This window comes from Anastrepha obliqua, chromosome 1 (genome assembly GCF_027943255.1).
Source record: "Anastrepha obliqua isolate idAnaObli1 chromosome 1, idAnaObli1_1.0, whole genome shotgun sequence".
Taxonomy (NCBI): Eukaryota; Metazoa; Arthropoda; class Insecta; order Diptera; family Tephritidae; genus Anastrepha; species Anastrepha obliqua.
This window is the reverse complement of record NC_072892.1, coordinates 2,557,679-2,571,133: the sequence shown is the minus strand read 5'-3', so window position 1 is coordinate 2,571,133 and position 13,455 is coordinate 2,557,679. Positions and strand designations below refer to the sequence as shown.

At 39.0% G+C, this 13,455-nt stretch overlaps 1 protein-coding gene across 6 annotated transcripts in view; it reads right to left on the bottom strand.

The window, feature by feature from the left end:
• LOC129246175 (45 kDa calcium-binding protein) overlaps positions 1–13,455 on the bottom strand; it is an 88,013-nt gene that overhangs the window by 21,166 nt on the left and 53,392 nt on the right. The gene's annotated exons all lie outside the window — the stretch shown is intronic.

Sequence of the window (13,455 nt, the reverse complement as noted above, 5' to 3'; positions counted from 1 at the left end):
CGAAAGTGTAAGTGATGGTATTTAATTTAGACTTATGGGATTATTGGACGCTTACAGCCTATATTATAGCAAGCCTTCGAAAAACTTTTACTAAATCGGCTTAACCCTGTAATTGTACTAAGAAATCCGTACGCATCAGTTTGGATTCAGGAAACATCATTCCCCCATCGAGCAGATCAACTCTGATTACGATTTCGCCTGCTACACAAACTAAAATGAATGTTCCTCATAATTTCTTTCAAATACTCATGAAAATAGTTATACGTCTACTGCTTCTAATCACCTTCAGCAAAACCTTGACAGCTTTAGCCCAAGGCTGAACGAATGGCGTATAAATGTCAATGTAGCGAAATCTGCGCAAATAACTTTCATGAGGACGATTGTCTCCCAGTGCATCTTAACAACTGCGAGATACACCAAACGGACCTATGCTAAATACTTAGGCATTCATTTTGATCGACATCTTAGTTGGCGATATCAAATATTTTCAAAGCGGAAGCAGCTTACAAAAAACTTCATACCCTTTATTGGTTGCTTGACCATAAATCAGAGCTTTCGCTGCAACAATAAGCTGCTCGTATATAAAGCAATACTGAAACCAATATGGACATACTGAGTGAAAATCTGCGGCTCAACTTGAAAATCAAATCTTGACATCATACAGAGGTTCCAGTCTTTCCTTTCGCCTGCCAGTCCTTTACCATCTTCGACACAACCAGTTTTTTGAAATTTTTTCATCAACCTTTGAATTGTCGGCTCATTCAGACGATTATTTCCACCGAAAAAATCACGAATTTTGCGATATATTGTTCTTAAAGGTCGGCAATTTTCATAATGAGTTTTAGTAATTTTAACGACTTGTAGAGTAAAATTGCACGTCTGCCTACTTGACAAATGTGAAATATGAAATGAAAAAGGAATTATTCACCAGTGACGTCTAGGTGTCATTTTTGAAAGACCATTTGTTATTTACGTAGTACATTATTATTTTCTTCTATTATAATTAAAAAAATGTTTACGAGTAAATACAATTTTTACGCAATAAAAGTATTTCAAAAAAAAAATTCTTAAAAAAATTTAAGTTAAAATTTAAAGTTTTTTTTTTATTTAGTTCAAATTTTTTTTTAATTGACTTAAATATTTTCAAAACTTCTTATTCATTTACGTTTTGCCGTCAAGTGTCATATACCAGGAATTTAATTCAAAAAACAAATTTTTCCCAAATCAGTTTCGCTTGGGAACTGGCGAGTTTAATTAATAAAAAATTGTTTTTATTTATAAAACTAGGGAAAATTTGTAAGGGAATCTTTCAATGAAGTGATTAATTTTGTTTTATTCTGAACCGGGGGCTGTAACTGTTATGCTTTTTCAAAAAATTCATAAATAAATGAAATTTTCACCGATAGTTTTCAGTAAAAAAAAGTTAAAATCTAACTTTTATTTTTTCAGTCTTAGCCCATGTAGCACATGTAGCCAGGGCTACCAAATGGAGAATAAAGCTAAAGAAAAGCAAGTCAGGGCATATGAATAAAAAACGCTACTTACAAGTCAATATTCATCGATGAGTCGATAACCCGAGACGTTGACGAAACTCAATATCTGGGCATGACACTTCCAGCTTATGTCACGAAAAAAGGGAAGAGGTTGACTTGAAATTAAATAAGCCATATTACCTTATTGGTACGCTCTCAAGCTTATCAATCCGTAACAAATTACTTATTTACAAACAATTGCTAAGACCGGTTTGAACTTACGTTATACTATTTTGGTGATGCGCTAGCCAAAAGTACATCACCTCTATCCACCTCCTGCGGATCATAGTAAATGCGCCATATTGTATAAGGAATAGCGACCTTCATGGTGCTCTTGGCATACCAACTGTGACTGAAGTAGCGAAACAATTTGCCGTAGCTCACAATCAGCGAATAAAAAATCAATCATTTATTTATTTATTGTCTTTGAATGGATACATTCTTACAGACTATATTAAGCTAATGTACAATAGTTTAGTAGTTGCTAAGAAAATAACGATTTAAGATGATTGACTAAGATGCCATACGGCCATGTAAAATCAGCACCAGAAGAACTGAAAAACATATTTAAATCTGCACATGCCCTAGGAATCGGAGCATTCACCCCATAGTTGGTTCTTGAGAAGCCAATTTTAAAGGTTTCGTACTGTCGGAGCCTCATATTGGGTATATTAAATTGAATTTTACTTAAAAGGGAAGGACAATCAATAGATCCTGAAATGATACGAATAATAAATGAGCACGATAGAATAGGTCGTCTGCTATCAAGTGGTTTTAGGTCAATTAATAAACATCGAGAGCGGTACGATGGTACGTTAACGTTGCAGCATCCAGCTTACTTCGGCTGAATTCTTCTGAAATACGTTTAAAACCCATAACTGTAGCTCAAAATGCTTCTTAAAACAAATCCAATTATCAAATGGAAATTACTTATTAGCAAGTACACCTACTGGACGCAACTGTACAACACTTCTATGAAATAAATAATAATCGTTCATAAAAAACAAAAGGTGGTCATTGCTGGCAGTCTTTTGAGGGGGAATAACGCAAAGGCCTTCGTGGACTTTGTGCCGTAACTGCAAGACTGTCGGAAGTGCGACTATTCCTCCCCGTGGTGGCCACTGGAAACAGGATACCCCAGCACGGTCATGTCTCTGTTGGGGTCCTGGCTAATATAGTCGGGCGGGAAGAGTAAACTTCCTTGGATAAGTATAAATCCCCAATCCAAGGTGGAACAGCATACGCCGAGGGATGCTTGGCTAGAGGGGGATCTAGTCGCTAGTATGCGGACTTGGGGCGCCCTGGCGAGGCCCCATTTCAAAAATGCCTTCCTGCGCTACCGGGGCACTGGCGCAGGTGACCGATATACCCCTTTACTCGTGGGAACAAAAATGAATACAAGTAAACAAAAACAAAAAAATGGCGGAAGGGGCCAAGAAGGCTTCAACGAAGAGGCTAGCAAAAAACCTCAAAAACCAGAGGCGGTCACACCTCAACAGAAAGAGGCCACCAAGCCTCAAGCTAATAAGGAGGAACGGTCCGCAGTTGAAGGCGTGAGAACTGCCGAGACGACTCCAAACACCGATGGCGAAGGGCCGAAAACGGAACAGCCAAAAAGGCTCAGTGGTGCGGGCAAGAGAAGACTTGCACACTTTCTAAAAAAAGGGCTAACCAGAGAAGAAGCTTATGCTAAGGCTCTGGAGCCCATATTCAAAAACACAGAAAAACCAACGACGGGGCCGAAACGACTAAGGTCGGTTGAGGACACACCACCCGAAGCAACAGCAAAAAAGCGGCCTAAAGATGATGGTCCGTCCACATCGAAAGACGCAGCTCTAAAGAGCAAAAAGTGGCAGCCCACTGCCACATACAAAGACATAACAACAGGAGTCAGGTTGGCAGTACTTGCTAGGGACTACCCCAACACGGTACTGACAACCGAACAAATGGACTCCATCCAACAACTCCTGTTGGACAAAATACTGGCGGGAAAAAACATGGCCACAAAACCAGCGCTCTTGGGCACTACTTACAAGGCAGGATACCTTGTCCTGCATTGTAAGGAGAGCACCTCGGCGGAATGGGTCAAGGCGGCCATTTCTAATGCGTCGCCGTGGGAGGGTGCAACACTGTGGGCCACAGAGGAATCCAAAATTCCTCACTCTCGGATCGCAGTGGGGTACTTTCCCAACTCAGTCAAAGTCGAGACAGCCAAGATACTGGACTTTGTGCAGGGGCAGAATAAAGGCCTCAATGTTGATTCCTGGCGCCTGCTAAAAAGAGCCGAAAGAGGCTCCAACGTAACGCTAGTCATAGCAGTAGACCAAAAATCAGCCGCCAGCCTGAAGGAGTACAATGGTAGAGTAAACTACCGTTTCATACAAGTGAACCTCAGGCTGAAATCTGAAAATATAACAACCGAGGAGTTAGTGGACCAAATGGAGGCAGTGGAGTTACAAGAAGAGGATGAAAGTCCTCCCAAAGACTCCGAAAAACAACCGGCGAAATGAGGTGCCTCCAGGCAAATCTTCACCATGCTAAGGCTGCCACCACTGAGCTTAGCAGAAGACTTGCCGGAGGTATCAACATAGGGCTGATCCAAGAGCCCTGAATCTACAGAGGCCGTCCTCAAGGCCTCAATGTCCAAAACACACAGGTAATTTATGACAAAAGCGCTGTCAAACCTAGGGCTGCGATAATCATAGATACCAATATTAAATTCTTGCCATTTACAGAATTCATGGATGGCGACACATCAACAATACTGGTCGAAGCGGAGTCTGGCGGAAGCAAGAGAGAGGTCGTAATCGCCTCAGCTTATTTCCCCGGAGACGCCGACATAGTACCACCAGAAAAAAATCAGAGGCCTAGTGGAGTATTGCCAAACCCACAATCTAACCTTCGTAATTGGATGCGACGCCAACTCCCACAATGTGGCATGGGGAAGCACGAATACAAACAACAGAGGTGAGTCACTCCTTGAATTCTTATTACTTAGTAATATAACAATAGTAAACAGGGGCAATAAACCCACTTTTGTAAACGCAATACGACAAGAGGTACTCGACTTAACTCTAATTACTAACAAATCTTTGAATATGATCAGTAACTGGAGAGTCTCGGATGAGGACTCAATGTCTGACCACAAACACATACTCTTTGACCTAAATGGGGTGGTAAAGTTCTCCACATTTTACAGAAGCCCAAAAACAGCAAACTGGAAAAGATACAATGAATGTCTTTCAGCTAAGCTTAATAACAGCGTAAGCAAAATAACATCAACAGAGGAACTAGAAGAGGCAGTAACAGAAATGACTGACTCAATCATGGCCTCATATCAAGACTGTTGTCCACTAAAAATGAAATCCTCCACGAAGAGGGTCCCCTGGCGGAACAACGAACTTGACAAACTTCGGAAAGCAACGAGAAAACTATTCAACACTGCAAAGAAAACAAACAAATGGGACGAATATAGGAAATCCCTAACTAACTATAACAAAGAACTAAGGAAATCCAAACGAAACTCTTGGAAAAACTTCTGCGAGGATCTAAAAGATACTCCAGCAACAGCTAGAATCCAAAAATCACTTTCCAAGTCCCATAGGCACACTAAAAGGTCCAAACGGAACTATTACCAACACATTCGTAGAAACACTAGAGCTTCTTCTAAAGACTCACTTCCCAGATTGTAAAAGTCATGACCCATCAATCGACAATAGTCTAGACATGGTAACTCACCATCAACGGAGATCTACGGTCTCATTTGTCAATAAAATCGTAAACTTCGAAAGGGTAGAGTGGGCAATTAACTCCTTTAAACCCTTTAAATCACCAGGGCCGGATGGAATATTCCCAGCACTTCTATCCAAAGGCACTGTGGAACTGATCCGAGTCATGGTGAAAATCTTCAGAGCTAGCCTAATATTGGAATACATTCCAAAGATATGGAGGAAAGTGAAGGTAATATTTATTCCTAAGGGAGGTAACAAGCCCCCTGATTCTCCAAAATCTTACAGACCAATCAGTCTATCGTCGTTCATGCTAAAGACAATGGAAAAACTACTCGAATACCATCTAAGAGAAGAAGTAATCTTCAAAAAACCCCTTCATAAGCTGCAATTTGCTTACCAAAAAGGGAAATCCACAGTCACAGCACTGCACACACTCGTTGTCAATATAGAAAAGGCCCTAAATCAAAAAGAAATAGCCCTATGTTGCTTTATGGACATAGAGGGAGCCTTCGACAACGCAAATTACAAATCCATGGAAACAGCACTCGAAAAAAGAGGTGCAAACCCAATAATAACTCACTGGATAAGCCAAATGCTTAATCAGAGGATTATTAAAGCCTCGTTAGGCCAAGCTGAACTTAATGTCACAACAGTAAAGGGATGTCCGCAAGGAGGAGTTCTTTCTCCACTCCTATGGTCCCTACTAGTTGATGACTTGGTGCAGCACCTAAACAACAAGGGATTCATAACCATTGGTTATGCAGATGACATATCTGTTATAATAAAAGGCAACCATGAAAGGACACTAACGGACTTAATGCAAAATGCCTTGAACGCAACATGGGAATGGTGTAAAAAGGAGGGGCTGTTGATCAACCCTAACAAAACCACAATAATCCCCTTCACAAGAAAAAGAAAGTTAAAGTTTCCTGCATTGAAACTAAATGAAACAGTGATAGAACTAAAGGAAGAGGTCAAATATCTAGGTTTAACCTTAGATAAAAAACTCACTTGGGAATCACATATAAATAATATAACAAAAAAAGCCACGAAATCCTTGTGGACAACCAAACAATTACTAGGGAGATCCTGGGGCCTCAGCCCTAGTATGGCCCTCTGGATATACACCCAAATGGTTAGACCAATCATACTGTATGGGGCACTAGTATGGTGGAGCAAATCTATCCAACAAACAGCGATAACCAAACTGGGAAAAGTACAAAGGCTTGCTTGACTATGCATCACAGGGGTTATGAGAACTACCCCAACGGCTGGCATGGAAGCACTCCTTAATCTCCCACCAAGAGGAAGCAGCTACGCAAGCACTCATGCTACACATGAAAGTAAATTTCAAATTGGGCAACCTCACCGGTCACCTAAATATCCTAAACAAAATCAAAAACACCATAAGCATGGCTCAAGTTTCAGACCACATTGACCCAACCATCTGTTTCACAAAAGGATACTCAGTTACCTTTCCAGAGAGGATAGAGTGGAAAACAAACCCGAAATGGATGAATGATGATTCACAAAAATGGTACACTGATGGATCAAAAACACCTTACGGTGTAGGAGCAGGTGTAGTGGGGCCCAGAATCCACAAATCATACACTCTCACAAGGGACACCACTATCGTCCAAGCGGAACTATACGCAATAATGGAAGCAGTAAACATCATGCAACGCAGAAATCACAAGAGAGTAAGGATTAAAATACTCTCGGACAGCCAATCAGTCCTAAAAGCTCTAGATAGCTATACATACAACTCAAAAACCCTCTTAGAATGCCACAAGGCACTCAATAATCTGGCATCCAAAAACAATGTTTCATTAATTTGGGTACCGGGACATGAGGGATATGACGGCAACGAAAAGGCAGACGTTCAAGCCAAAAAAGGGGCGGATGAAAACTTCATCGGACCTAGTCCTATGTTCGGATTCAACAAAAACAACCTAAAACAAAAAATAAAACACTGGGCCAAAACTCTATTAAATCAGCATTGGAACAATGTAGAGGGTCTTAGACACTCCAAAAAGTTCCTAAGTTTCAACGCTAAAAGAGCCAACATGGCCCTCACGTTAAACAAAAAGAGCATTCGCACTCTCACAGGCGCCCTCACGGGTCACTTCACCTGCAACAAACACTTACATAAATTAGGCATAACTAACACCAGCACCTGCAGATTCTGCGGCGAAGATGAGGAGTCTATGGAACATCTCATTATCGAATGTCCGGGGTTGACGCATAGAAGGAAAAGGTTTTTAAACAAGTTCATGCTTACAGATGAAGACCTTCAATCACTCCCTCAGAAGGAGCTGGTACAATTCATAAGCATACTTAACAGTCAATAGACAGCATAGGGTGCACAATAGATCAATATGGTCGCAGTGCTAAAGGGCTACTCCTTAACCCTTTACAACCATTAACCATTAACCATTCAGTCAAATAGAAAAGTTAAAGATCAAAAATAAAAGATTGGCATTTACGAGAATTGTTCATCAAGTGCCAGCGACATAAATACGTGCAGAATGCGCGTTCTCAGTTTGTCCGAGCATAATTTTGTAGCTATATTATTTGTGAGGTGAATAACTTAATGTTCAAATTAAAGAAATTAAGTAATTGTCTCGGATATCTATTTACAGAAGATGGAAAACTGCAAACAACATTTTTTTGACTATTCATTTTTTTTTTGTATTTACTTATTCATGTAACTTAACAATTAGTAAAAAGTCATAATCACTGCACATCATTAAAAAAGAAAGTAAGTAAAAGCGGACCGGGGACAGATCCTTATCGAACACTAGCATGCCCCCTCCAAGGCTGGGATATTGATTTACTTGATTTGATTTTTGCGTTCTATACTCAAGATCGCTGGCTGTATGCTTAACCCAACTGTATAGTATTTCAGCTTCATACAAAGCAAGTTATGGTCCACTGAATCAAACACCTTAGAGAAATGAAGTAAACAAAGAAGTTTTAAGTCGTCACTTTCAAAATCAGTTCGAATATCATTGCTGTCGAGCAGCTATGTTTTGGTCTGAAGCCTGATTGTAATGGAGAGAGTAGGCTGTTATTCTGTATAAGTACAGAAATTAGTGTCGTCATTAAATTTTCACAAGGTTTTGAAAAGGTTGGCAATATACTTATAGGTCTATGTCACACTTTTGAGGAATATGCATTTTTCACCTTGATTTTTTTTTTAATTAAAACTGGCTTATTATTTTGGAAATGTGAACTGCTATTTTAGATCGAAAAAATATAAGTCAAATTTTAACTTTCATTTTTCAGCTGAATTATATTTTATATTTTTCGCCTGAGTTAAATTATAAAACTGCTATTTTCAATTGCAAAAATGTCGGTCAATTGATAAAAAAAAAATCTAAATCCTATGGGATTGGCATTCGTTGGCTAACAAGCGTCACATTGGTACAGTGGTGGCCTTATAATTAGAAACGATGTGCTAAGAAAAATAAAATCACTGTGCATATTTTTGGAAGACGTGCACTGTGAATTATGAGTACCGTTATTCTTAGAATAGGCGATGAACATTGTAATTAGAAAAACACGTTGATATTTGATGGTTGATTCCTGAAAAAATTCACATTGTTTCTCTGATTGTGTTTCTTGGCTGGCCACAAAATTAGAAACGCGCAGTTTTTTCTTAAATTTTCTATATTTATCTTGGAGTTAGTGTTAAAGTAAGTATACTGAAAAAATCCGTAGATTAGATTTTCTAATTTTAGTTCATCTCAATTGTTAGAATGGGTAAGAAAAAGTCATGCTCCCCGAAATTGAGGGAGCTAATTGTACAGTGTTACAAAAAGGAAAAAATTTCAATGTCGGCTATCGCACAAAGGTGTGGCTGCTGCAAAAAAATGGTATTCGGAGCAATTCATTTGTATAAAAAAACGAGGAACTTTGAAACCCCAGCCAGGAAGCCTAGACCTCGAAAAACAACTCCAGCGGATGATAGGCATATTTGTAGGACCAGCAAGAGCAACCCTTTTAAAAGCCGAAGCTGCAGAGCAATTAAACGTAGAAGTCTCCGCTCGGACGATAAGAAGGCGCTTACAAGAGGCGGGACTACGTGGGTGCATCGCACAAAAAAAACAGCATGTGTCAAAAGAAAATATTATGAAGCGGTTACGATTTGCTAAGGAAATGCTCAAAAAAGATTCAAGATTCTGGAATAGAGTTCTCTGGAGTGACGAATCGAAATTCAATTTATTCCAATCTGATGGAAAAACATATGTGAGGCGTCCTCCAGGCAAAGCTTTGGACCCCAGGTATACTGTGAAAACTGTGAAACACGGTGGCGGATCTATTATGGTCTGGGGAGCATTTTCTTTGCGTGGCGTGGGCCCAATTGTGCGCATTGACGGAATCATGGACCAACATCAATATAAAAGCATTCTGGAAAATGTAATGGAACCATATTCCTTTGAGAACATGCCGGTTCACTACATTTTCCAGCATTACAATGATCCAAAGCACACTTCACGGTTAGTAAAGCGTTGGCTTTTGGATCAAAATATTAATGTTTTGGACTGGCCACCGCAAAGTCCTGATCTCAACCCAATTGAGAACTTATGGGCAATTGTGAAACGAGATCTCAAGGACAAAAGTCCGAGAAATAATAATGAATTGTTTCAATTGGTGCAGCGAAGCTGGGAGAGCATATCTGTTGAAAGATGCCAAAATTTAATACAAAGCTTGCCGAGAAGACTGCAAAATGTTATAAAAAATAACGGTTATCCCACAAAATATTAAAATTATGCTAATTTTGTTGAACTTTTTGAAGATATTTTTAAGTTTTCCTTGTCGTTTCTAATTATTTGACCAAGATAAATTTGTGTTTAGTATTAAGTTTATTTGTTTTTTAGGATTGTAGTAATGGTGAACATTTTTTATGTTAAACTGAAAGACTACTTGTTTTTGTATTATTTCTAATAAAAAAAATGATGTGGCCAAATAAATTTTAAAATTGTATTAGTAAAATCAAATGCTGCTATATCGTTTCTAATTATAAGGCCACCACTGTATATATAAATGTTAAATAGACAAAGTCTTTTCGACTTTTTTAATTCTGAGCACAATTAGGCTGGCGAACAAACATACATTGAATTTTTATACATTAGATATATGAATGTATGCGCAAACGTCACTAACTTAACTTCATACGAAGGTTTTTATTAAAGATAGGCAAATAAATATAAAATAATAATTTTGTAATCAAAATTGGATTCCCTGCAGTTCAAAACATTGCAAATAAAGATCAATACACTTTTGCATGCGTTTGCACCAATCGCAACCAACTAAACTAAGAGTCATTCGCCGCGAGCCCGTTTGAAGCGATTGCCAAATTGTGATGTGTCCAATATGTAAATAAATCTTTATGGCGGCCAAATGCGTGAGTGGAGCTAATGCCCAAGCTTGCCTCAATCTCATTGTATGCCATAAGGCGAACTTGGAATATCAGTTCATGTCCAGCATCGTTTTTTTACACAACAATCAATTTTGGACGAAATTCGTAAATTCAAAATAAACACCCCTTTTATTTATATTAAAAGTTCGTTACCTCTCACCACTCCTTCTTTGCTTACTTAAACTAAACTTAAAATTCTTTCAACTCCAAACCTACAGTGCGCCCTCCCCTAGCAACAGTTCATTTGCACTACTTATTTAACTTAACTCATGGCGCGCGCATGTGTGCGTGCCTTAATAAATAAAAGGGGAGCAGTAGAGCGCTATTGATTTCAAATGCAGTCCTCTCTGTACGCGATCCTACCGATATAAATACCAAGCCACCCAACCGCAACCAATCGCTGTGCTATTGCTTTTGTGTTATTGGCGCCATTTTCATATCTATGCCAGTAAGTGTATTTGTTTTCGGTTTTACTCGTGTGCTTGATTGTATGGAAACGTGCGTGATAGCAGATGTGTATTTGTTGCTAGCAAGCAAATTACTTGCGCACACAGACCACGAACCGACCAACTGACCGACCGATCAACCGACAAACCGCTCCACCGCATTTGCAACAATTCGCATACCGCAACAGCAATACTAACAAGCAACAACAACGACAACAGTAGTTGAAATAACGTTACCTGAGCAGGCAAGTGTAACACTTGCAGCAAGCCACACAAAAGTTAACGAAATACAAAATAACAAAAGCAAATGGGCTAAAATGGTTGTTGGTGGTTCAATAGAATGAGTAGCAAAGGCAACTGTAGTCCAATGAGCAAAACAAATAACACAAACAAATAGCGTAATAGCAGCAATAACAACATACTGCATATAGCATAGAGTTAGCAGTGGCAACCAGCACCAACTGTTGGCTATAAAAATGAAAAGTGCAACAAAAAAGGAACAAAAAGAAAAGAGCAAACACCCAATGGCAGCAGCAAATGTAAATAAGAGTAAAATGAAGTGAGCCGTTGTAAAGGGGTGGTGAGAGCTGCATGACGATAAAGTTCAAAAGGTTGGCCAGCCGCTGCAGCTGCTATAACAACAGCATTAACAATTGTTGCTGTAATTGTAGATGAAGCGCAGTTAAGTGTGAATTGTGCTTTGCAGTACAGCCAGTTAACAAGCATAACTGTGAGTGAGATGTAGTGATGGAGCAAAGGAAGGAGAGTTTGCAAATAAGCGTTAAGTTAAGGAATGAGAGGTGCTTTTGTGCTGAGGTACGTACAGAGAGCGACGACTGAGGAGCGCAATAAATGCTGCTGTTATAGTTAAATGCCAAGTGTGTAAAAAACATACATGTGCATGCATAAGTGAACTTCTGCTTTTGAATTTACAAATATAGAAAAGCTTTTGTATATCGGAAAAATTAGAGTCACACAGCAGAAGAACTCAAAAGTTAGCCGAACATAAATGTGTACATATGTATATTTGTGCTGCCGCTGTGTACAAGTAAATTATGGATATTTCGAACAATTCTTGCAAGCAATTTTGTGCACAATTTCTTACTAAAACTTTTTGCAATAAATTCTTTTACTTTATTTTATTGAATTCTGCATCGAAGTTCAACGACAAAAGCGCCTAAAGTAGTTTAAAAGCTTGACTTAAACTTTAAAATTTGATTTTGTTGCCTGGAACAAATCAATGACTGCCGATTAACTTTCAAACACAGAAGAAACTGGATACTTCCGACACATTTTTTTTTCATACTTAGTACTTGCGACATTAGATATTTTTTCCTCGATACTTGCAACATATTTTGTTTTGCCTTTATCTTTTGCTCTTTTTACATTGTATTTTTGAGAATAAAGCTCGGGGAAGTACCGTCGATGACAATTTGGTAATGAGATTTTTTTAATTGAATCAGCTGAAGTTTCTTTTGCTGACAAAATGACAGTTTTGCGTTAATTTTTGCATGGTGTGGTGTGGCAAAGAGAAATTTACGCTGCTTACAATAAAAAAAATTGACATTTTGAAGAAATTCTATACGGGAGTTTCCATTAATGCATTAGCTAAGCATTTCACGTGCATAGAACAACAACAACTCGTATTAAAAAAATATTAATAGACCATAAAAAAGTTTGTTACGCGATCTGAATCCGGTCCCGGTAAAAGGAAAACTCTTAAAATTACCGAGTGTCCAAAAATGGAAAAGGCGTTGTTCAGTTGCCAAATAGGCCAATAAGTTACCAGTTACAAGTGATATGCTAAAAGAGAAACCTAAGTTATTACCTGCCAACATTCAGGAAAAGCCTGGAGGCTTCCATTGGTTGGGTTGCAAACTTTAAGAAGAGGCATGGAATTCGATGGCTAAAAATTTGCGGAGAAAAAGTATCAAATAAGAGTGACTCCCTCAGCGCATTTTTGGGCAAATTTAATGAAAAGTTATGGATTTAAGTTTCGCAAAAAATGCAATGGTTCTGCCAATTTTAACGTATGGTTAACTGGTTTGGTGGGAAGCTCTCCGGAGGGGCTATACAATCAATAAACTGGGAAGGGTGTAAAGGACTGCATACATTCATATCACTGGAGCATACAGAACTTGCCTCAGTGCTGCCCTGAATGTCGTTTTGCACTTACTTCCCATCGACTTTTCCAACAATATAATCAAGGAAAAGCTCAGGAGTGAAGATTAAGTTAAGGGATGGGGCTATGACAGACGAAATCTAGCGCGGAGAAGGTTGAGAAACCTCGGCCAATCGCAGCCAAAAGAAATGTACCAACG